A 22,839-nucleotide genomic window follows, 5' to 3' on the forward strand; every position below is an offset into this window, starting at 1 on the left:
CTCTCTGCAGTAAGTCCTCCTTCTGTCTGCAGTTTTGGGTGACCAGCAGCCACTGACCCCTCCTGCGATTGTGCTGTTTCCAGGCAGGTGATTAAGGTGTCATGAGGCAGCTCCTAGCAACACTTGGTACCAAAGATGCATGAGCGTGGTACAAATGCTGGCATTGGAAGAGTCTGTTAGTCTGTGGTTTGTATTTTGGAATGTTTGAGTTAAAGAAGATCTGGTAGGCATTGCCTCCACTTGACCATGAAAAATTCAGCACTCACCCCCGAAAGGGTTGGCCCAGCTCCAGGCTGCCCACTGGAGGCTTGTGAAAATTTCTTTGAATTCTTCTTTTTCCCCTTACAAATATTTGGGTTTTCCATTTCACCCCATAGTGAATTTTACCTGTTTAGGTGTAAAAATACATTTCTTCCCCAACATTAGAGGAGGATTGACTTGCCTGAGAGAGATGCCACTTTCACCTCTCAGCTTCCCTCTCACCCTGCATGCCCCGAGGGACTGCCCCTGGGAGAAGGAGAGTCCCTTCTGGTGGGACAGAGGATGCTCTGTGGGAGCTATAGCCGTGCTTTGTGGCGTTCACCCCTGAAAGTTAAGGATTAATTCCAATTTTATTGATTGAGCACTGTGGATTTCTAGAAATTAATGTATCTGACCTAGGATGAGGCTATTTGTATTCAGACTGTGCTCTTGAGCTAGGATGGAATGAGGAACCCCATTTTCCTAGGTTTCTTGTCTTTAGTTAAAACAGAAAGTAGGTCTTTAATTTGCCTTCGGATGGCCTTTTGTGAGTGTTTTTTGAGGCACCACTATCGTAAACCAGGGGTGCCCCTGGTTGGCTCATTGCCTCTCTGTAAAGGGCTGTGGCCTACATACCTCTGTGTGGTGGCCGGGGTTTCAGCACCTGGCTCTGGCCAGTGCCCACGGGAACACCCTGCACCAACCACCAGGCCCCGTCCTGGGTCAGAGCTAGAGGCCGAGAGGCCTGAGATTAGTGCAGTTCGGTTGAAAATTTTATACACCTGCCATGTTGCACATTCATATAGCCCCCTGCCCCCCACTGCTGAATAGTTTGGGTCTGCCATGACCATGGGGAATTATAGTCTTTTAATGGTGAAATGCCGACATTTCATTAGAAAAAACCCCATCATTTCTAGGGCCCTCCGGCTGAGTTTATTCTGTCTCTTCTGTGTCTCATGTCTGGGCCTCCCTTGGTTCAGAAATATCTCTTGCTTAAACGAAATCTCATTTTTTTAATGTTTCAGCTTTTCTTTACTCTTGATAACATATTGACCCTAAGCGGCCTGTTAACTCTTCCAGAAAGACCCCATAAGAGTCATGGGAACAGAACACTGTGGAGACTTTCTGTAACTACATCGACCACTGTTTCCCCTGTCAGGATGTCCGCTGGTGCACTTAACAAATGTAGAGAGTTGCTCAGAGGAATGATTTTGCTTTTCAGATTTTCTCTCTTCTATGGGTGGTTTTTGAAGTTTTGTAACTGGATTAGATTGTAGACGGAGCCAACTACTGATAATTCTCGGGTTCCCCTTGTGTTAAGGTAAACACCAGTAAACAAAATTAGGGGATGTTTGTTTATATGTGATTTGACCACAGTATATCTGTTCTGTTTCTTGGAAGGAGAACCATCCCACAAAAGTCTCTTCTATTGCACTTCTGGTTTGTCCCAGTGTTTGAGAAAGAGCACCCCATGGACATTGGCAGACTTGCACTGCTGTTGTGTTCTGCTTGGATTGGTGACATCTGCTTCCCATTCACCTAGCTTGTAAAATCGAACACTGGGCCTGACTCAGGTCCTCCTCTCTCAGCCTTCATTCCAAGAACCTTCATTATGGGTTGAGTGTTTGCCTCCCCAAAACTGATATGCTGCAAACCTAACCCCAGTGCAATGGTCCTAGGAAGTGGGCCTTTGGGAGGTGAGTAGGTCACAAGTGTGGAGCAGTGCTTATAGGAGAGGCCTCAGAGGGCCCTCTCACCCCTTCTATCACGTGAAGTTCAGGCAAGAATTGGGCCATTATGAACTAGGAAGCAGAACTTCACTCGATACCAAATCTGCTGGTGCCTTGATCTTGAATTTAGAGCCTCCAGAACTGTGAAAGCAAGTTATTAATTAAGCCACTGCACCTATAGGGTTTTTGTTAAAGCAACTCAAACCATCTAGCATAACCTCTAATGTCCTCATTCTCAAATGAATGACGAATAATCCAGTGGACTGTATGAACTCTTCTCACAAGGGTGACCTGTGTCTCCCTGTTCTTGCCTCATCTCCACACACCACCCACTGCACAGTCCAGCTGAAGGGCCCTTTTCTCATCCTGTGTAGGCCCTTGTGCCTTTGCCATGCTTTCCCTTTGCTTGTTGTGCTTGTCTACCTGTCACCAGGCATAGTGTCAGCTTCAGTCCCCAAAGCCTAGCTTCAGTGATTCCTCCTTTGTGGAGCCTTTTCTGATTCGCCCGCTGCCTGCCTATCAATTCGTATCTTCCTTGCTTGAGCCTCTGGGACATGTCTCACCACAGTGCTCATGTACTTTGGGTTTGTCTTAGAGCTCCCTGCTCTGTTGTGATGTTGGCTTTCCTCTGCCTTTGGGGAGGGGGTGTCCTGTAGCCTGGAGTCAGTGTGGGCAGTGGAGGGAGTGTATCCCGTAGCCACATAGACCTGGGTTTACTTCCTGTTCTGGCTCTGAGTTGTGTGCCCTTGGACAAGTCACTTAACCTTGGTCAACCTGTCTGTGAAATGGCCCATCACTCTTACCCAGTGGGGTGATTGTGAAAATGACAAATGACATGGGACAGACATATAAGGGGCCTAGCAGAGCATCCCATGCATGGGAAGCACACAGTAAATGCCATTCCTTCCCTAGTCCTCAGTCCTCATGAGGTCTAGAAGCAGGTCTGCGTGAAACTGGTGCTCAGTAAACATTGACTGTAAACCCCCCCAGGTTCAGTTGGCATAAAAACCTGTAGCCCAGTCTGTGGGAGCTAACTCTGGCTCTATTTCATAGATTTCTATTTTTACTGGGAGCAGAGAATGTTCCAGATGTCTTACATGTGAATCCTCCCCCCCCCCACCCCCCGCACCCTGCACCCTGCGCCGACACAAAAGAGACAGACAGTTGCTTGTCAGGAAGTGGGAAGAAACCCCAGCGTCTCTTCTGCTGTAATTTGGGGGATGTGCCTTTCTACTCTCTTGCCTGCGTTGTGTGCATAGCACACACAGTGACTTGCTCCCTTCCCCGTGTCACAAGTCTCTGGAAGGCCACTAGCTTAACATGCACGTACCTCCAACTTTTTCTCAGTTCTTTTCAGTAATTAACTTCCCAGAGGCTCTTTTATTACTTGAGAGCAAAACTTTTGAATAGACTGTGAATGAGGTTTTGCCTGATTTCTTTGTCAGTAGAAGTATGGAAAAAAACTCTAAAACTTCCTCCATTATTGTCAGTGAAATCTAATTCTGTTAAAAAGGTCAAATACATGTGATGACTTCAAGAAAACTCCCAGTGGTCTCCTTTTAAAAGTATGTATGACATGTTTGGAACAGAGTTTTAATGTGAATTTTTCTCTCAAAGGCCTTTCATAATTTGTATTGGGCAGATGAGGATGTTTAAGAGTGATAATTAATTCAGAATAGTAATCAGCATGCAAACATAATCTGACCTTCAAGTACCCTTGAAGACATTTTAGCAGTGCATAGACATTGACACATGACCAAGGGAAGAACACAGCAATTGTGCAGTCAGTTTGATGTATTATTTCAAAATATCGAAATTAAGTTTGTGTCAGGTTGTGATTATAATTGAAGTGTTAAAGACTCAGAGAACTGTAAGTTGCACTTAATCTCTCAGAAGCTCTTAAGTGAGTATTCAACAGATACCGTCGCTAAATAATTGGCATAGCTTGTGAGAAGAGTTAAATCAGCTTCTATCTTTATCTAGTTGAGGTGTGGAATGAACAAACTGGGGAAGTGGAAACTTTCCCTGAAAAAAGTGAATAAGCAAGATGGGTGTTTCTTACATACCTCATTTACACCAAGGAGAGCAGAAACACAAGTTCATGGTGTTTTGGCCAGAGGAGCTGGTAGGGTGCACAGTTATGGGCTTGGGATGCTAGAGCACCTGCCACTTTGAACTCCCCACCCACCTCTGATTCCCTATTTGTCCCGTGTTGCTGCTGAGCTAGAGCAGATTGAAGGCCCATTCTAGTGCTAAGATTTTTATCATTTCTAGTTCTGATTTTTGTGGTTTTCCATTTAAATCTATGTAGTAGATGGCTGCCTCCAGTCACTTCCCCCACCAATATAGTTTTAACCCCCTTCAAAATGAAATTTGTTGTGTGTTAACTAATGCTGTCAGCTCAGCATCGTGTGTGAGGTTCATCCATGTCATCGTCTGCCACATCTGTTCCTTTTTATTGCTGTATAGTAACCAGTTGTGTGAATGCACTATAATTTACTCATTTAACTGTCAATGGAAATTTGCAGTTTCCAGACTTTTTGCCAAAGAGCCAGCAACTACAGTGTTGTTTTCTGGTGCACTTGAGCACAGGCATTTAAGCTTTCTCTTCCCCTTTGGAAATAGAACTACTGCAGGGTCCTTTTGTTTATCAGAAGTTAGTAAACTTTCTCATGTGTATTCTCACTTTAAACAAGTGCTGAAAGGCTTGCAGGATTGCTATTTACGTAGACATCCTTAGGCTATCTGTGTAACGGGCTACCAGTCACTAAGTGGTCCGTGTTACAGAGAGAACCCATATGGTTTCTGTTTCTTTATCTTCATTTTTACTGCCCTGTATACATGTTTGTATGTGTTTTATTTCAGACTCCTGCGAGTTCTTTTGGCAATGGAGAGATCCTAAAGTATAAATAAAGCCTAAGAGCATGCTTCACATTCCTCTTGTAGACACTCTGCCTTTCCTTTGTGCACCCTACCAGCCACACTTGTGACATGTCCCTCCCATGCAGTATCTTACTGTCACCCATGCTGGCAAATGCCTTATGAGACAGGACCCTAAGTGGGGAAGGGCGGCTCCTACGTAACATGGCTGTGACCCAGAGGTTGCTGACAGCTGCATAGGTGAGTCTCCAAACTGAAGACTTTGAGAAGGAGACTCCTCCTTGAGGATTATCCAATCCAGCCCTCTCTTCTTACGGGCAGAGATGTGGGTTTAGAGAGTATAGAGGCCCATCCAAGCAGAACCCGTGTCTTTTTCTGCTGTCCACATTGCAGCTTCTCTTAAGTTATTTACTGACTGAGGGTAAGGCAGTGTTGAAAGAGGGCTTGATGTGCTCGCGATTTATCACTGGTTTTGAGCAATGAGAGCTTTTAAATTAGTACTAGAATAATATGTGATTTTCTGTTCTCTCTTCTTAGCAAGTGACACACAGTATCCTGCCCTCCTTGGTTTATGTTCTTGGCATTTTTATGTGGGCTGTAGGTTTATTTTGGTCCTAATCACATTACACTGACATCTAGTTAGGAGTTGTGCTGCTTTGCCTGAAGAATTCTAAATTTCATTTGAGATTTGTTTTGACTACAAATAAGACAAAATTCATGTCAGACAAGGGAACACGTTCACTGTGTATGGGATTGTCAGTGACCTGTAATTATCTCAAGTTTTTTTATTTCAATTTTGGGTGCATGCCTGCTTCTAGGCAGCTGCTACAGCCTTGATTTCCCTTTCCGTCCCTTTTATTTCTCCCCAGAGCTAAAGGCCTATGTCCTTCTGCCTTTGGTACAGTCAGTCTATGCCTGCCTTGCTTAATTGGAAGCTTTGGTGGGCAAGTGGTCAATCATATCACTTACTCCTCATTTGCCTTATGCTATGCAGTCATTTCTGGTAGCTGTGCCTTGCATCATTTGGATAGCAGAAAGGTGTTTTTGAGCTCCTCGTGGGTAAGCAATTGCATGATAACGAGGCAAAGTTTTATTTTTATAAACTTGGTCCTGAGTTTTCTTGCACAGGCATAGGCTGAGTAGAGAGGAGGGAAACAGATTTCCTGTGGGCCATCAAGTGATGGTTTCTACTCTAACTGATGGTGGAGATTGGAAGACAGTGCAGACCCACTCTCTCCCACTCACCATGTGGGCAGCTCCTCACTGGTATTGTTTCACTGAAAAATCAGTGCAGACAGGTGAAGGAGCTCCACAGGTTACAGTGGAGGGTGGATGTTATTGCAGCCAAGGACAGGGAGAGGTTGTCACTAACTCAGAGCATACTGAGCTCTCCCCCTCCTCCTGCTCTGCACCTCCAGCCTGCCCCCTTTCTGTGCCTGTGCCTTTTCTTTCCTTGCCTCTCCCTTTACTGCTCCTTAGGCTCACTCCTCTCCATTTGTTCTGCTTTTTCTTCATATCCCAAGTTGCTATTAAAAGAAAATCACAGTAAAGTTTGAAATACTTGTTCTATTTGGAATAACATGTGAGATTTCATGTTTTGTTTTGTTTTTGAAAAATGGCTGAGTTAAACTTTCCTAGAAGCAAAGAAACCCCAAGCAGAATCATTCCTGCTTTTCTTTTTCAGTTTGTTAGGAGTTGTGGTTGTTCACGGCCACTTCCTCTTGTAGGGCACTGGGAAAAATGAGGTGGTGATTGTTGCTCGGTAATGAATCTGAATAATTGTTCCCCACTCCAACATTTTAATTTTGTGCCTGTTTATTTTTTAGGAAACATAGCTTTGCCCTAGAGATTGCACGAAGATTCTACTTTTATTCTAAGTCAAACATAATGTTGTCACAAGAGAATTAGGGGCTTCATGTGTTACCAACATTACTCACTCAGAAACTGACACGTTAACTCTTCTGCAGATAATACCAATCTGATGGTGCAAAGGCTTGCTGGACTTGTTGAGTAAATGTTTTCTTCCTCCCTCACCCTTTCTTTTTGTTAATGAAACAGTTGAGAGATGCAAAAGCCTCTCCTACTCACTTATTTCATATCCCTGCACATATTACTACTGTTTAAGCCTCAATTTTCTCATCTGAAAGATGGGAGTAATGATTTTACCTGTCTATCAGGTAATGTGGAGTGAGAATGTATATAAACACTTACTTCAGGCCTAGCACATAGAGAATACTCAGTAACTGTTGGCTAGTGGAACTCCTTTTTAGTTATTTGTGCCTCAGGCAGGAAGGGCTCATAGAGCTTTGGGAGGTAGAAAGAGCACAGCTTTTGAAGACAAACAGACTTAGCTCCAGATTTCAGGTCCCGAGCATAATGCTAGGAAAAACCAAAGACATCAGGGAAAGAGGAAGACCAACTGTAAGATGGCTGACTCCATAAAAAAAGCCACAGGCATGAATATGTAGTAGCTGAGCAGGGCTGTTGAGAACAGGACATCATGGCCATCACTCACCCATAAGTCACCGTAGTTGGAGCCAGCTCAGTGGCACATGACATGCGCAGAATATGATGTTGGGTAAGATTTTAAACTTGTCTGAACCTCAGGCTCTTCAACTGAATATTAAATTCCTATGTGCCTTTTCAGCGTATCTTCAGGACTAAATGGCAGTGAGAAGTATGGTCCACAGTAGAGGGCCACTCTGTAGTGTGTCATAGAAGTATAATGCTAAAGGAATAGATTTATTTAAGGTTTGCTGAGCACTTACATGTGTCCTACAGAGTTCTAAGTATGGTTGGAAGTGTTAACTTATATAAGCTTCAGAACAACTGTAAGTGTAGTTACTACTATTCCCATTTTATTGGTGAAGAGACAGAGGCACTGCATGGTTAGGCAGCATTACTGGGGTGATAGTTTTAAGTGGCAGAGCTGGGTGCACGCGTTCTGCAGGCTCCAGAGGCCACGGTATTGACTACAGAGTTGGGGCTCTTAAGCTAGGTCAACTCTTTCTCCTGAGTACTGAGGGCGGGTATCACCCAAACAATCAAGGTTGTGTGGGGGAAAAGCATTTCTTACTTACCGTATTTGTTTTCAGACCATAAGACGCACCTAAGTTTTAGAGGAGGAAAAAAAATTTTGAAGCAGAAAATGTGGTAAAATATTTCAATAACATAAATGACATAATATTTCACCAATGTAAATGTAAACAGAACCCAACAGCAGCATTAACAATCATTATTCCTCCCAAATTGGGGGCTGGTGGTGGGGGTGCGTCTTATAGTCCAAAAAATATGTAGTTGGTCAATATCTTATAGATGTTAATAGGAACCAAGTCACGGAGGTCCTGGCCTGAACCGGGCTGATTGTTCTGTTCCTGCTTACACCCCTTGTTTAAGCTGCAACTGTAATGGTTCCTAAGTGAGACACTGAGGCTCTGCTTCCTGTGCCTTTTCAATATAAATGGTTAGCAGGAAATGATGATGGCGTACTAGATTAGCTTAACCTTGGAAGTTCTGCCTCTTTGCAAAATGGAGAACTTGACATTGGCGATTCCAGTATTCTCCTGCCTTCGTAGGCTGATGCAGGGTTTGCCAACCACTAGAATCAGGCCAGACAGAAAAAGTGATGGAAAAAGGAAAGTGGGTCTCATCAGTGGCATACAAGGAGTATAATTTGTGGTGACTAATGTCTGTTTGATGGTTGAGGACTGTAAAATTGGCTGTATGATTCTCAACAAAGCTTAGGCTCTTGAAGGGAGTACATTATATGCATGTGAAACTGAAAGTGTATTTCTAAGAAAATATTTCTGAAGTTTTAGAAGTCTTTTAGTGCATCTGAAGAGCATCTGAAAAAAGGGGAAAAAATGTTTGAGCCAAGGACTGAGGAATACATGCCTTCTCTCTTTGGGGTCTGAAATCTTTGTCATTGTAGAGTTGTGTGCCTCCCAAAGTTGGGTTTGTTAGTTGTCGCTTCTGAAGGAGAACGGCATGTGCTTGCCCATCTCCCTGCCTCTTGGAAGAACCTGAACTTTGTCCCTGAAGTTTGTTGAAGGTACACGAGTCAAGTCATGTTACATGTGCACAAGCATGTGTATATACACAGTCATTCAGACTTTATGAAGTAACTAAAAAGGTAGTCCTCATAGTGTCCGTCTCTAATGCACGGGAAGTACAGAATTGTGAATAGCTTTTATTTCTACTCTGTGGGCAATGGAACAAGAAGGCAAACTTTTCTTCTTTCTTTGAAACATAAGTTGTAGCTACAGTGCAGGCACAAAGGAGGTGGATGAAAAGTTGACCATATATGTTGTTAAATGAGAAAAGGAGCATCCAGTTGCAGACTTAAGGGGTTCGGTATTATTGAACTGTTAGTTTTTAAAGTACATGAATTTAGCTAATTTAGACATTGTGCTTACTAGCGGGGTTGGATGGTCCAGACTTGGACATATGAGCTGCCGTTCACAGCCTTCTCCTTGTTCTCAAAGTGGGTTGGAGCCGTCTACCTCATAGAGAAGTTGTGGAGAAGAAGCCCAGTGATGCAGGTCAGGAGTTAGCATCGTCCCTGGCATGCAGCTGGTGTTCAGTTAATGGTCATTGTCATTTGCAGGGAAAATGCTTGCAGTAATGTTTGTCTAACTCAGGGGTGTCAAACTCATTTTCACCGGGGGCCACATCAGCCTCACGGTTGCCTTCAAAGGGCCGAATGTAATTTCAACTCCTTAACAGTTAAGGAGTAGTTATATTTATATAGCCCTAAAATTATTTCAGCCCTTTGAAGGCAACCATGAGGCTGATGTGGCCCCTGGTGAAAATGAGTTGGACACCCCTGGTCTAACTAGTCACTGGGGGTAACTGGGGGTGATTGGGGGTCACTGGGGGTTATTTTGGTGGAAGTGGGGAATAGGGATGGAATTAAGTTTGAATTTGTTCCACTAGCATGTTATACCTTTGTTAGCTGGGAAATAAAATCAGAAAGGTTTTTTAAAAATCAAAGGGAGAGAGAATGAGTTATAAACTAATCTCTTTGTTGGCTTTCCTTTCACTTGTACTAGGTTATTTTGCTGGAGCCATTTCAGTTTTGTATGCAGTGGTCTGATTTTCGGGAGGAGAGTGTATGTTTAATTCCTTACATTCTTTGTCCTCACCAGGGTAAAGGGTGAAATTAGAGGCTTTTGCTCCAGTGGCTTGCATGGAGTGCAAGGAAATGAAGGATTTTATTTTAAGTCTCACCTTCTCTTCTTGCTACTATTCCTTTGTCCCTCACATGGAGGGACAATGAAGTGTGCCTGGTCCTTTGAATTTTGGGCCAAATGTGCTTTAACTGCAGCCCTGAAGCTTGAAGGGAAAGGTGATTGTAAACAGTCTTTGGGGCGCTGTGGATCACACCCCAGCCTTGTTTGTCTAACCTGTGGCCGAGTTTCAAATGCCTGTGCGGTGGTTTCGAGAAAAGCAAAGAATGGCCAGTGTGGGGTACCGAAGGCCCTGGAGTGAAGTCAGCGTGGCCTCTTATGGACACGTGAATTGGACACTTGAATTGTTGACACTGGACTCTCACAAATGATGGTGAGATCCTCAAAGATTAAAGAAAGCAGCACATCTCAGTGGCTTTCCTATTTTTTTTAGAGGAAAGCTACCAAGAAATGAAAGAGAATCTGTAAGTAAATCCTGGGGAAAAATTTCTTCTTCCTGGTTTTGACTGCTGTATGCAGTCAGTTGGGTTTTTTGTTTCATCAAGAAATTGGTTTCCGAATAAAGTTTTGGGCTGTGGTGGTCTGCTTATCAAGCCCTCCTGCCTGAGATACAGGTCAGCTCTCCAAGGGTTGCTGTCCCGCTGGTGAGTGGGCAGGTCTGTGCTGGATCCTGGCAGCTGGACCCAGCAGCCTCCTGTACACCCCCTGGGCTCTCTGCAGTTACCAGTTTCTGATGGACTTGGAAGTGAAGAACCTTTTTGTAGGAGTTGCTTGTCAACAGAGGTTTGTATTTTCTGCTTTTTAAGATTATAACTTTTTTATTTTACAGCAAATCAGACTTGCTAACCACTGAGGCTTTCTAAGAATGTTCTGTTTGGCAAGTTTCCTTACTAGCCTGTTCTGCCTCTTTTGTTGTGTTTTCCTGCAGCTGACATTTTCAGGACCAAATGACTCCCAAGCGTCAATTTCAGAGTTCAGAAGATGGAGAAGAAAATTGCATCTTCTCCCTCTGACGTGCAATTAACTTTGACTTTGATAAAGCCTCACTCACCCTGCTGGGATGTGGGAGACTGTTGTAGAGGAAGCTGTGTAACCAAATGAATGGTGTGCCCTGAAACTGCTTTCACCCACACATACTCCCCCAAATGCACACACATGCACACACACACACACCCACACCCACACACCCTCCATGGGTCCCAGGGTTGGGATAAGCTCTCAGAAGTTACCTACTGTTTAGATACTAACTCTTGCCTGCTTTAAATATGCCAAGTGTTTTCCAGAACCAGAAGGTTGTAAAGTGCATCATTGTGCAGCTGTTCCAACAAGCCCTCAAGTCAGCAACTAGGGGAAATAAATCCCAGAGAGAGCAAGCTAAACTGGACGATTGCAATTGAGTTGGGGCAGGTCGAACCAGTGTTCAGCTGATGTGTCACGTAACATTCTCCGTGAGGTATGGATGGGTTAGTGGTATTCTGTACTTCTCCAACGGTGAAGCCCAGGAATAAACAATTCTGATACATCTGCCTCCTCCCACACCCTGTCCTGCCTCCTGATTGACAAGAGGTCAGAAGGTTCTACTTCCATACTAGTAAATAGCTGCATGATCTTAAGCAAGCCATGTACCATTTTATTAGCAGCTAGCACCTTGAAAGCCGGGCACTGTGCTAAGTGCCATGTACTTTCTTATTTAATCCTCTCAAGAACCCTATGAGATTTGAGGTATGTCTTGTTTTTATGGAAAACTGAGGCTTAGAGCAGGTTGTGGAGTTGGGACTCACACCTAAATTTATGCAGACTCTGAAGCTGCCTGTAAACCGTAAATCTGTCATGTATAATAATTCTAAATGTGTTTGCCCTTAATACTTAGCTTTGTATACATGCAAGCATGTATGTAGAGAGAGTAATAATTGACTGACTCAGTCAATTATTAATTAATTATTAATTGACTGACTCAGTCAATTATTACTCTCAATTGGGAGAAGCTGACTATCCATTGGCATAGTGGTGAAATGTAACACACCTTTGTTCATAGTTGTAGTTAATATATCAAGTGGGCAAACAGTAAAGATATAGAAGCTTTAACCTAGTGGGCACGGCTAGAACACATCTTCTATACCCGGAACGTACTTATTCTTAAGCATACATGGAACATTTATGAAAAATGACCATGCTCACCCTTCAATAAACTTTAAAAAGCCAGTGTCAAATGGCCTACTTAAAAAAAATTGAAGCTAGTTAAGTTGGAAATGAAAGGCAGAGAGAGAGGTAAATCTCCCAGTGCTCAGTGCTGGTGAGTTGCTCTTCTATTCTTTTTGAGCGAGCAGACCCCAGCTGGGCGGAGCTCGCAGTCCTGGTAGGGGGCCGGCCTGGAAGCAGCACAGTAGAGAAGCGGGTCTTCTGTGGACCACCACAGGTTTCCTTTTGAGGGGCCAGGGTGGAGGGCTGTTTGACATGGAAACTACTCCCTACTTCTCATTTAGGTCTTTCGTAAACATAACCCCCCACCCTTCCAGTCTCTGAGGAGGGACAGCCCTGAAAACCACCTGGGACTCCTTGTTAATGGGAATTCTGGGCTTTTCCAGCATTCCTGAGCCCTGATAGCATTGCCTTTTTAGTGCTGGGAATTAAAATGTCTGATTGCTGCATAAATTAAAATCGCTGGCTCTCAAAAAGCTGTGAATAAGAGCTTTGTAAAAAGAGAATTTTCTACTCCAAATTTGTCTCTTAAAATGTAGTGGTCCCATCCTCAGAAGGACGCACACGTATGTACCGCAGTTTTGTTGTCTGTGTCGGAGCTCAGCGGTACCGAGATGTGTAGGCAGGGAGAGCTGTGTTTCTCCCGGGATGAATGCCAGTGGCTTCTCCTCTCTGTGCCATGGGTAGGACCTCAGACACCAATCTCGAAGCAGATGCATAATGAGTAGATGAAATTAGGTATTTTGGACCGCTCTGTCCCTGGCATAAAGACAGTGTCAGTAAATGACACCTATTCAAGTTATAGTTGCCTACAACTTCATTCTTCATTAATTCAGACTCATAGTGTCAACTTGGCACTCAGTTGGGTTGCATTTATACAGGCATTATATGTTTGCTTCTATTCACGCATTCTTATAGATGTTTAAGAAACTGTGGTAGGATCTGGAAATTCAATGTGGTGTCTACTGTTTATGACAAGTCTCCTAAGCAGGTGAATAGAGAGGTGCTTGGAATCAAAGGATTTAATTAGAAAGGACCTTCCTTCACTTCGTACTCTAGAGGAGGGAAAGGCCCACAGAATGCAAGTCATAAAATTAGCTAGCTGGGATGATGTTGTTGTAGTTACTGCCATACTCATCACCATAGTGTCTGTGTGCTTTAATTCACGCTTCAACACCTTTATGAGAATACTGCTGCTCTTCCCATTTTACACGCACGTAAGAAATCTGAGGCTTAGGGAATGTATAGCACTTGCTCAAGGTCATGTGACTTCTGCACTGTTGTGTCTGGTTGCAAGTCATCACCCTCCTGTCCAGAGCCCTGCACTGCCTCTTTTGTTATGTTTCAGCTACTTACTAAAATTAAGTTGCTAAAGGTAGCTATGTTTCCTAAGGCCAGGATCTTCTCGCACAAAACAAGGATCATGTGTAAAATGATCTCAGTACTCCCTGGAATGTATACCAGTCTCTCAGAGATTATTTAAAACCAGCATGGGATTAACTTGTGCGTACAAATTTATGTGACTTGGTTTTATTAGAATGTATTGAATACATTTCATGTTCATTTCTGAAAAGGGGTTTTACACTAGGCCCCTGGGTCCCCATTCGCTAGGTGTCTCCCCCCTTGTATTCTCTCATGCCATAGGCAGAATCATGCTTGAGGTGAGTACTGTTCTATGGGGAGTTCAGAGATGTGGCTACCCTTGGAATTGCCTGCAGGGCTTTCAGACCTATGGTGCTCAGGTCCCTGGAGAATCTGATATAATTGGTCTGGGGTGCAGCTTGCACAGTAGGATTTTTAAAAGCTCCCTGGGTGATCTAGTGTTTCCCTAAGATTGAACATCTCTGGATTAAATGAGTATATCACTTGATTTTTTCCCTGTATGTTTTAAATTTATTTTTAATTTCCACTTAATAACTCTTTTGTGTGTACATATGTGGGTTTTGACAAATGCATTTAAGTTAGGAAATCACCACCATGCTAGTGATTCCTAGCATTTGATTTTCATAAATGCTCTTGTAGAATTTTCCTCCTGTATATATAAAACTGAAATGTATGGCCTTCATTTGATACTTATTATAACTATTGTTGTTTATAATTGCTGCTGCTATCTGAAATCCTACAGCGTAAAATATGTGTAAATTTTAAAACTCCTTCCTAGCCCTTATTTGCTATGCAGTGGTTTACAGTTTGGAGAGCATTTATAACTACAAATGCTGAGGCCACACCCCAGACCCATTAAGCCAGAATCTCTAGGGTGGGGCAGCCCAGGCATTGGCCTTTTAAAACTGCCCAGATGTTACTCCTGGGCAGCCATGCCTGAGAACCATTTTTCTGGTTCTCTTATAACGTACCTCTAGGTCAGACGTCACGGCTCACATCAAGGCCCATATTCCTTTTCTCAGCTGTAGGTGCTTCTGATATTTCATTTTTTTTATTCTGTGGCACCAATTTGAGTGCACAGTTGAAAAGAAGAATTCAAGAAAAATGACATCAATTATCAAGGATGGTTAAGTGTTCACACATTTTGTATTTTTTTCTGCTTGCAAGAAAGTACTGTGGATCTATACAGCACATTTGTTCTGTCTTTCCTCCGTGGGCCGTTGGAGCAGCGCTGTAATTATGCAGATAGAAATAGTGCATTCTCTGTAGCAGCAGAGGGGTGACGTCCCAGGCTTCATTCTGCATTTGTTCTGGGAGTGAGGGAAGCAATGGGTGGATGCTGTCTGCTGGGGCTTTGTAAAACCAGTGGGATACTTTCCTGACTTACGTGTTTCCAAGAATAGATGGTATAATTGTGTTTTTAAAAGGTGTTTTCTAGTATTGAAGATATACCTTCACCTCCGGGACTAGCAGCTCTTTGATATGTGGGTCTAAGAGCCTAATTTTCTTGCAGTGCTTATTTAATTTAGAAGCTGAACCAGCTTACCTGGAGGTGCTCAACTCCTGGAAGTGGAATACAGTAATTCCATGCTTTATAAGAAGTTTGTAGAAATGTTTTATAGAAGATCATTTCACAAGATGCTTAGAACCTGCTCATTTTATGGATAAGAAAACTGAGCCTCAAGGGAAGGAGTGATTTACTTGCTCAGCCCCTCAGCTGGTTCTTACTCTTAGCTCATAGTCTTAGATGGTTTACCCAGTGGTTAGGCTCAGTCAAGAAGCTGGATGATGACCACAGGTTTACCAAGGAAAGTGTGAAAGGAATGGTCATATCAAATTCAAGCCTGATAGATGGATGGCCTGGCTCCTCTACTCCAGGGAGGACTACAACCCAGATTAATCTGGGGTGTGGCCTCGGCATTTGTAGTTACAAATGCTCTCCAAATTTAAGAGCCCAGATTAGACACTGAATCAGGTCACCCCTTCCTTTTATGGTATTGTGGAGGTTCCTATGAGTCTTGACCACTTGCTCCTGTAACAACAACTTTTCTTCCCCTAGGCCTTGAAGAACACCAGTCTTTTGTCTTGACCATTCTAATACCACCTCCATTTATCAAGAGTTTAAGGATAACATAGTAGTTAATGGCCAATTGGTACTGAGTACTTCTGCCCTATTAGCCCTTATTCTTTTTTTATTTGATTTTAATTGTTTTTCAAGTACAGTTTTCTGCCTTTTACTCCCATCCCAGCCCCCCAGCAGCCCCCCCCCCGCCCCCGTGTTCCCCATTTCCACCCCCTCCCCCTAGTTTTTGTCCATGTGTCCTTTATACTTGTTCCTGTAGACCCTTTCCTTTTTTCTCTGAAATTCCCTCCCCTCTTCTCTCTGGTCACTGTCAGCCTGTTCTCTATTTCAGTGTCTTTGGTTATATTTTGCTTGTTTGTTTTGTTGTTTAAGTTCCTGTTAAAGGTGAGATCATATGGTATTTGTCTTTCACCACCTGGCTTATTTTGCTTAGCATAATGCTTTCCAGCTCCATCCAAGCTGTCGCAAAGGGTAGGAGCTCCTTCTTTCTTTCTGCTGCATAGAATTCCATTGCATAAATGTCCCATAGTTTTTTGATCTGTTCATTTACTGATGGGCACCTAGGTTGCTTCCAGCACTTGGCTACTATAAATTGTGCTGCTATGAACATTGGGGTATACAGGTTCTTTTGGATTAGTGTTTCAGGGTTCTTAGACTATAATCCTAGCAGTGGAATTGCTGGATCAAAAGGCAGATCCATTTTTAGTTTTCTGAGAAAATTCCATACTGTTTTCCATAGTGGTTGTACCAGTCTGCAGTCCCACCAACACTGCACTGGTGTCCTCTTTTCTCTACAGCTTCTCCAGCACTTGTTTGTTGCTTTGTTTATGATGGCCATTCTGACTGGTGTGAAGTGGTATCTCATTGTGGTTTTAATTTGCATCTCTCTGAGAGCTAGCGATATTGAACATCGTTTCATGTGTTTCTGGATTCTCTCTATGTCCTCATTGGAGAAGTGTCTGTTCAAGTCCTTTGGCCATTTTTTAATTGGGTTGCTTGTCTTCTTAGAGTGGAGTTGTGTAAGTTCTTTATATATTTTGGAGATTAAACCCTTGTCTGAGGTATCATTGGCAAATATGTTTTCTCATTCATTTGGTTCTCTTTTTATTTTAATACTGTTTTCTTTAGCCATGCAGAAGTTTTTTATTTTGATGAAATCCCATTTGTTTAATCTTTCTTTTATGTCCCTTGCTCTAGGGGACATATCAGTAAAAATGTTGATGCGTGAAATATCTGAGATTTTCCTGCCTATATTCTCCTCCAGGACTTTAATGGTGTCATGGCTTATATTTAAATCTTTTATCCACATTGAATCTATCTTTGGGTATGGTGTAAGTTGGTGCTTGAGTTTCATTTTTTTGCATGTAGCTGGTTGTCCACTTTCACCAGTTCCATTCAATATAGTATTGGAAGTTTTAGCCACAGCAATTAGACAAGAAAAGGAAATAAAAAGCATCCTAATCAGAAAGGAGGAAACAAAACTGTCATTGTTTGCAGATGACATGATAGTGCACATAGAAAATCCTATAGACTCGGCCAAAGAACTCCTTGACCTAATAAATGAATTTGACAAAACAGCAGAATACAAAGTCAATATCCAGAAATCAAAGGCATTTTTGTATACCAATAATGAAACAGCAGAAGGAGAAATCAAGAAAAAAAATCCATGGAACAGTGGAACAGAACAGAGAGCCCAGAAATAAACCCAAGTCTCTATGGTCAATTAACATTTGACAAAGGGGGCAGCAACATAAAATGGAGTAAAAATAGCCTCTTCAACAAATGGTGTTGGGAGAACTGGATAGCTACAAGCCCTTATTCTTATAGGACTGCTGCAAAATATTATCATCATATTCTGTATTAGATGTAACATAATTTGTCTCAGGCCAATGAATAAATTATTTCCAAGTTTTGGAATGAAAAGGCCTTTTCAGGGACATGTACTTACTGGAGAAAATTCTGTCCCCAGAGTGTGGCCTTGAGGGGTCGTTAGAACCTTCTTCCTCTTCAGTTTTAGATTTAGGATCTTAGTTTGATTTTACATCCATTGGGTTCCTTGTGCACTTTCTACCAGGCAAAATGAGGCTAGTTCTACTAGTAAGTTAGAAGGTTAAATCCTCCCCTCTAACCTCTGTGTGAAGAAAATTATCCCTCCTTAACAGACTTAGGCTATTTGTGAATCAATAAACCTAGGACTGTCACTCTGAAAAATGGTTACAAGTTCCAAGAACAAATGGAATGCTTAAAAAAAGATCTGGGGGAAGATATATATGATTTGATTTACTCTGGAGAGAAGGTGAGTGCCTTATAACCTGCCAATTAGTATAATAAAATATCTGTATTCTTTAGGGGAACATAAAGTGACAGTAGACCTTAAAGTACAGTATCCTGTAGCTTACTTCTGGTGAGGGATTTAGGGTGATTCAGTTGTGATTTGCAAAGAAAGAATACCAGTGGAATCCAAATTTTAAGGGTAACCTCAAAGTAGAAACCGTAGCTTACATGCAGGGAAGTTTGATGACTTCTTCTCCCTGATGTACCTCCCCCCGCCCACCACACACACACCTTAGTCAAATTACAAGCCAATTCCATTCCAAGGCAGTGCTGATAAGGAGATGCACTTTCTCAGAAGCATTTTTGTTTTTATACATCTGTGTAGGATGTTTGCCGTGGAGAAGGTTGTCCTGCTGTATGATTTGTATGAGATTGTGTGGTGCCTGGGATTGGTAGGTATCTTGAACCACTGTGTTTTAAAGAGTTCTCTTGATTGTGAGGATGGCATTTCTAACAACTCCATCCCTGAGTAAGCCCAGGTCCTGAAAGGGGCATCTCACACGATCGGGTGATAGTGCATTATCTATCCCTTGCAGGGATAGTGGAAAGAGAATGTTTGAGAGATAAGGAGTCTGTAGTCGGTTTTGGACAAGGACTAACAGAATATGTGATTAATGTCAGTATCACCCTGAAGGGCATGGGCAGGGTGAACTCAATCTTGTGTATCAAATATCTGAGCACTAGGATGAGTAGGCACCTGCCAAGTTGGAGGGAAGGAGTTTCAGTATATGGTGGGCGTTAACCTAATGGGCTCATTACCTCAGTGGATCAGTCAGACATCCAAGCATCTACTAGCCATGAAGCATTCCAGAAGGATTCAAAGTTTTAGGTGGGCTCCCTGATATCCATCTGGCATGGGCCTGTTCTGTTCAATAAACATTACCTGAAGCCCTACTATTTCCTAGCCTCTTCCCCCCACCCCCCTGGGTTAGGTATGGGGTTAGGCTGGAAAATAAGCAAAAGTATATTTTGACTCAACTACTAGATCTTCAACTGCTCATTGTATGTATAAATATTCTTCTTCAAACTCAGTTAAAATAAATTCACCATTGTCTATTAAATATTAAAAAATAAAACTAAACTAAAAAATGAGTAAATGTCCTAGCCTTCAAAGAGCACTCAATAAAATTGGAAGTGGGAAGGCCCAAGAACCAGTGACTATAAAAAGATGTGGTGGGTATGCAGAGAGACACATGCAAGGCATTATGGGGATCCAGAGATGTGGTACCCAGCACTTTTGGGGTCGGATACATGATCACAAAAGGCCTTCTGAAGGAAGTGAGGAAAGGAATGTTAGCCATAACCAACCATGCTGCTTGGGGTAAGAGGTGAAAATATCTTTGCAGAATAAAGAGAGCTGTACTTTTGGAACTCCAAGAAGTTTAGTATTTTGGGGGTATTAGTAGTGGTGACAGACTTGACAGATAGGGAAGTTCCAGAATGTGGCAGACCTTTCCACCTGAGGGCAGCAGTTTGGATATGAACCTGAAGGGGTTTAGGCAGTGGACTCACAGGGTCACAATGCATGATCTAGTTGGAAAAACAAAATTAATATACTCATGGGAAAAAATCAAGGCATTCAAGCAGTAATGGTGCCAAGATACATTTGCAGTTTCTAATGGAATTTATGGGGGAAAACAGGACTTTAGAGATCTTTGCCTACTTTTTATGTGGTAACCGAACTCTGCTGTCCCATCAGTGTTTGCTGCAGTCACTGTTGATGACAGAACAGAGATGGATGCTGTTCCGACCCAGTTGAAGGCAGATTTACATGCTTTAGGAACTAGACCATAAGCTTATTAAAGCAAAATTAAGAGGTTGACTCAAGTTTTTGTCTGGGCTCGCTGACTTGCTGGTCCTTTCCTGGCACTGCTGGTGAAGGACAGGGATGGGCAGTGTGGAGCAGAAGTACAGAAAAATCAGGAGTCTCCCTGAGTAGATTTTTGTCGCTGTGTCATAGGTAATGAGGTTTCTTTGAACTATTCTCTCTACCTTTGTGTATGCTTAAAATTTCTTATAATAACTTAAAAAATGGCAAGAATAATATCTTCACAGTTATTTGTGATAATTCATTGAGATTGGACACAAATGAAGGTCTTTGTTCAGACAGAATTGACTATTGCTAGGATTGACTGCTGTCCTGACAGAATTTTACTTTTTCTTCCCCAATCTGTTATTTCTTGCTCTTGACTTCCTTGGACCTTTCTATTTCTGGCCTGAAATTTGTCCTGGTGATTTTGGACAATCTGGTTTTTCTGGCTTTGACCCTGAATAGTACTTGCAAGGAATAGGGCTATATCTCTTGCTTTATCTGGCTCATCTTGCCCAGGAGACCACCTTTACTGAGCACCCCAGTTCTAGGGCCTACCCCCACTTCAGTGCACTTGACTGGAATCTTCCTTGCCCAGGTACCCTGTTGTGTGTTGGGGTGGGGAAGGAGTTGAGATGGGAAGAGAACTGATAGAACTTAAGAGTTAAAGATTTCAGCTTCAGTCATAGTTGATAGACTTAAATGATTAATGCACATGGAAAGCTGCAGGAACTGGAATGCAGGACCTGCATGACTTCTGGAGGTTGACAGGCAATTCAGGCTTTATGCCCCAGGGGGTCTGCAAACCAATGGCAATGGTATCTGGGCCTTTGTGTTCTAAGGAGGATTCAGGTAAAGAACTGTTGACCAACAGCCAAAGAAGTCCTAGGAAAATTGCAGCCAGACTGCAACTCTTATCTGAGTAACCTTTTCCCAAACCCCTTACCTACCCTTTCTTCTCCTTATGGAAAGGTTGGCCTGAGATGAGATGTTAAGATGATTTTTGGAGTACCTAACCTGCCATCTTCTCAGATCACCTGAATCTGAATAAAGCACCCATAAATATTCAATCCTTGTCTCTACTTACTGGTTCTGGTAGTGACAGGCAGCATGAACGCTGACTTTTCAGGTTTTCAGGTTTCACAATGACCCAAAGTCAACACAATTGATAATGTCCCCTTTATACAGTAGATGGCTCTTGAAATATTTTGGAAGACTTAGATTGTCATTGCTCATATTTTTATTTGTTTATTTATGTGTGTATGTACAATCATAAAGTCTGTGACTGTGTGCCTGTTGACATTATCATGTATTTATTATAACTTCAAGGATGTTTGTTTTCATTTTGTATTAAACCTTGCTTAACAGTGACTTTCAACCTTTTTATGTCTTTACTTCTGGCTGGTCCAGATGCTTTAATAAGTAGTGGATTATTTATAAATAATTCGTTTACCATACTAGGTGGAAAGACTATTTAAAGAAGAATATTTAAGACTTGTTGAGTTCCATATAATGTGCTAGGGCCTTTCTTGTCCCTGTAAAATATCCTTTTAAAGTAAGTGTTGTCTCCATTTTCAGTTTTCCAGTGTCACACACATAGTACACACTAGGATTCTTTTGGCTGTAAGCTAAAGAAAACCTGCCCCAGACTGGTTCAAATAATAAAGGGAACTCAGGTGTTCTTGTGACTGAGAAATCCAGCCATGTAATGTGCTTCAGGTATGGTTTGATCCAGATTTATGTTAGTATTTTTAAAAATATTTTATTTATTTATTTTTGGACAGAGGGGAAAGCAAGGAGAAAGAGATGGAGAGAAACATCAATGTGTAGTTGCCTCTTGCACGCCCCTTACTAGGCACCCAGCCTGTAACCCAGGCATTTGCCCTGACTGGGAATTCAACTAGTGACCCTTTGGTTTGCATGCCAGCACACAGTCCACTGAGCCACACCAGCCAGGGCCAGGTTCAGGTTAGTATTAGGGATCTAGTTCCATGTCTCTGATGTTCTTCTAGCCCCAGTGTTCTCAGAGGTAATGAGGGATCATATTAAGTTTCTTTACATTCCTCTCTCAGAAAGCCCTTAGAGAAGTTATGGATAGTCTTCTATATAGTAATTACCTGTGTTCTTAGAGATGGTTCATTTCCACTTAAACCTGCTCTTCTGTATGTTAAAGAATCCAGATTTCAAATTCCTTTAACATGCTCCTTGATAACTGGATAAAGAAGATGTGCTTAACAGAGACACACACACACACACACACAGGAATATTATTTAGCCAGGAAAAAGGAAATTCTGCCATTTGCAACATTATGCGAAGTTGAGGGCATTATGCTAAGTGAAATAAGTCAGAGAACAACAAATACTGTATGATCCCACATGTAGAATCTAAGAAAGCCTAAGTCATAGAAACACAGAGTAGAGTGCTGGTTGCTTAGTCTAGGAGGTGGGGGAAATGGGAAGATTTTGGTCAAAGGGTGCAAACTTTCAGTTGTAAGATGTCAGTTTGGAGGATCTAATATCCACTGCAGTGAGTACAGTTAATAATACTGTATTAGATGTTAATGATGGAAGAAAAAAAAAACAATCCTTGTTTCTCTAGATCTTTTAGAAATATTGTGGTACATTCTTCCCTGTAAAGGTGTTGACCGGGTGGTCCAGGCCCAGCTTGGTGCCTGTTCCCTAGTTGCCCCTTCCTCCTTAAGCTCCCTCCACCCCTAGCTCTGGACCCCTTGCACTTGTGGTCTCTACCACCATGGGGTGTACCTGCAGCCATCTTTTTATGGGTCTTTCCAAAAGATTATGAGCAATTACAACCGGTAGAGGCCTGGGATTTATTAGGTACTCCTAGAACAGCTTGTCACCAGAGATGCCTGGGAGGAAAACCTGCCCGGTGTGGACAGGAAGGGTCATGTTTTTCTGAAAACGACAGGCGTGAATTCCTTAGCCTTGCAAAGATTCTGGGCTCTGATCTGCTTTGGAATATACTTTTCA

The 22,839-nt window shown here is 42.4% G+C and overlaps 1 protein-coding gene across 7 annotated transcripts in view; it reads left to right on the plus strand.

The window, feature by feature from the left end:
• Nucleotides 1-22,839, plus strand: part of TLN2 (talin 2) — a 409,742-nt gene that overhangs the window by 102,188 nt on the left and 284,715 nt on the right. The window contains exon 1 of one of the 7 annotated variants that reach the window (XM_045822082.1): nt 11,474-11,492. The exons of the other annotated variants lie outside the window; for them this stretch is intronic. The gene's annotated coding sequence lies outside the window, so the exon portion shown is untranslated. Of the gene's footprint in view, nt 1-11,473; nt 11,493-22,839 lie in introns of those variants that run through there. 7 annotated transcript variants of the gene reach the window in all.

This window comes from Phyllostomus hastatus, unplaced genomic scaffold (assembly GCF_019186645.2).
Source record: "Phyllostomus hastatus isolate PE091 unplaced genomic scaffold, TTU_PhHast_1.1 phas_scaffold_501, whole genome shotgun sequence".
Classification (NCBI taxonomy): domain Eukaryota; kingdom Metazoa; phylum Chordata; class Mammalia; order Chiroptera; family Phyllostomidae; genus Phyllostomus; species Phyllostomus hastatus.